The following is a 3,089-nucleotide window of genomic DNA, read 5'->3' as shown; positions in this document are numbered from 1 at the left end:
CCTCCCAAGTGCTGGGATTAAAGGTGTGCACCATCACTGCCCGGCAGTACAAGATTATAAATCAGAAGAACATTACCAATGAGATGTGATAAGGAAGTGAAACCTGTGGATGTTGTAGGTATTACCTTAGTGAGATTAATATCATTATAAATGAGTCTCCAGAAACTGCTTTCTTCCTATGCAATCTGAGGATGCAAGAAGTCATGGCCTGGGCTAAGGATGTTTCTCAGATGTATACTGTCTGACCAGTACATACAAGACCATAGGTTTTATCCCCACAACTGAAATAAACAGACAAACACAGATGCCCCCTGGGAGACAGGAGGCTGAGAAGTTGAAGGTTACCCTCAACTATGTAATGAGTTTAAGGTTTGGCCTGCGATACATGACACCCTGGCTCAGGTAAAATATATATCCATATTAGAAATTGGCACCAATTACAAGGTCCCCTCCAATTACTGGAGGTCAGGCCTCTATCCCCACCTTCGCAAGTTTAGAATTGCCCAGCCCTTCTATACTTAGAGAATTGAGGAGATGTCAGAGGCAGCCCTGCTTACACACTGAAGGCCTAAAATCAGCCATAGGCCTGTCATACATGTATACTAACACCAAGTCTTGGGTCTCAGTGGAAAAACAATGAAACAGGTGACTATAAGCTGTTGTAAACAGGCAGCTTTTGTGGAAATTTACCAGCCTGAGTAGTCATAGACCTTGTAAATACGTAGCCTTGGCAGACAATACCAACTTAGATAAGGACAAGTGAGTCATAGGCAGAGTCATAGTGACTTGTCCCCTGAACCTTCACCCAGCCGATACCCGGTTCTGAAGACACCCACACTCCAGTGTCATCCCCTTCCCCATATCCTGCCTTTCTGTGTTTATAACCCCTGTGTGAATGAATTACGATTTGAAAAAAATAAATAAATTATTTAAAAAAAAAGACTTGTAGGTCAGGCTGGATTTGACCTCCTTATGGAGTCCATGCTGGCCTCTAACTTATGATCCTCCAACTCGGCTTCCTGAGTACTGGAATGACAGCTATATAAAAGTACATCTAATTCCATTTTTGAGAGATAGCTAGTAATATTAAGCCTGTGGAGTTAAATGCTTAATGAACCAGAGCTCTATTCCCTCCCATGGCATATGCTGCCTGCAGAGCTCAAAAAGACCCACAAAGCACTTTGCTTCCTTCATGTGGTAGAGCATGCAAGATATAGCAATTATTTGTCAACTTGGAAGGGGATGTCTCAGTATTGAATATCAGATTGGGAAAAGGGAAGTAAGGTGAAACAGGTCTCTGAGATTTCATATCGTACCTTATACCTTCTATAGCATAGTATCTTCACAGTGTGTTCAATAAACTTGATGCATTTTCTGCTTTCTGATTAACAGTTTCAATGTTGAATTCTGCAGTCCATTCAAATGGCCTTGATTTCCTCAGATCACATAAGGACAGAGTGAGAGTGTTTACATAGGCTAGAGTAGGAGTCCAAACTTGTACTGTCACTTGTCTCACATGAATGCAAAGTTCTTTTGAGCCTCTTTCTTGATAAGAATGGATAAGAACTTGTCATATAGATGGCCACACAACTTGTACCTAAACTGTTATTAACATGCTTTAGTATGATTGTGGGTACTGCTAGACTTTTTCTAGAGTCTGCTATAATCCTTCAGCATGCAATTATTTCTTTTAGGGGGAAAACTGTTAAATTAGTAAGTATATGATGAGAGCTCACAACTCTTGGCATCCTTCAGAGGTTTTTAAGGTGGCATTAGCCTTTGCCATTTCTCAGAGATGCAATTTCATTTAGATCAACTGAGCTTATAAGAAGAAAATGATTCAGTGGTTGCATTTAACCCTCCCTCTGTGATAGCATTTCTACCTATTCTAATTAGAAAATTTGGGGTTAGGACCAGGACTACAAGGAAGATTGCATACTATCTTATAGTGGATCTACTCTGATTTCATTCTAGGCCAGGGCTCCATTTATTTGCTTACCTAACAGAAATGTCATGACAACAGTTCCTGTTATCCAGATATCATTATCAACTGATCCTAACAAGTTCAGAGTACTTGGATAGTACTATGGATACTTGTACCAATCAATGGGTGGTCTCCCAAATGGATGACCTTAAATTCCTTTAGAGAAGAGCTAAAAGAATCTTCAAGAGTTATATTTGCTTGGATTTTGGATATACCATAGGCTCAGAGACAAAACTAGACAAGAGACCATAATTTTTAATAGGGAGGCTACCCTTTCTCAGCATTGCCTGTGAATTTTTTGGGTTATGCCAGTAAAAAAATATTCCTATTTGATTCCTATTTATCTTATTCTCAGAATAGCATGTCCTACTAATAATCTCCAAAGCTCTTTGCAGATCGGCAGAACTTACTGTTCACTGCTTCAGTCACACATTACATTTCCTTACTAAGAAGTCCCTAGCATCCAATCTCTATCACTACCAGATCTTATTACCTTTGCCATCAAGTAGCCAAGTTCTGCTCCAGCATTTTCCACTGCCCGTCTTAGTCAGTCTAGGATAGCCAGAAAACTTCCCCATAATGGTACTGTCCTTCTCAGAAGCACATTCTTTTGCTACAGTAAAATGACTGATTTCTGAGTCTTCCTGCAGAAACTGTTTGCCTGGTGGGTTTTACAGGATGCCAATGTACCCTCTTTCACTGACTCTACTGACAGCAGATTAGCACTTTTTCTTCCCAAGTCCTTGGCAAGTTAAACTGTATAACATAAGCCTGTGATGTTATTCTGCATTACTAAATTCTCATTTTCTCAATTTTTACCACTTTATATTTTGTTCCTCTTAATCTAGCATTTAGGATCCAGTCCAATATATACAATCCTGACTCCCATTAATAAATATTGACTAGGTATTTCAGTTCTTTTGGTACACATTCTATTCCTCTTTGAAAAAGAGCAGTGTTTTTTTTAACATCAGGAATATCTTTTACAAAAAATGGAAAGAAAGAAGGAGAGAGAGAGAGAGAGAGAGAGAGAGAGAGAGAGAGAGAGAGAAAGAAAGAAAGAAAGAAAGAAAGAAAGAAAGAAAGAAAGAAAGAAAGAAAGAAA

The sequence above is a fragment of the Grammomys surdaster genome, unplaced genomic scaffold (assembly GCF_004785775.1).
Source record: "Grammomys surdaster isolate TR1022 unplaced genomic scaffold, NIH_TR_1.0 274, whole genome shotgun sequence".
Taxonomy (NCBI): domain Eukaryota; kingdom Metazoa; phylum Chordata; class Mammalia; order Rodentia; family Muridae; genus Grammomys; species Grammomys surdaster.
This window is presented reverse-complemented; position numbering follows the sequence as displayed.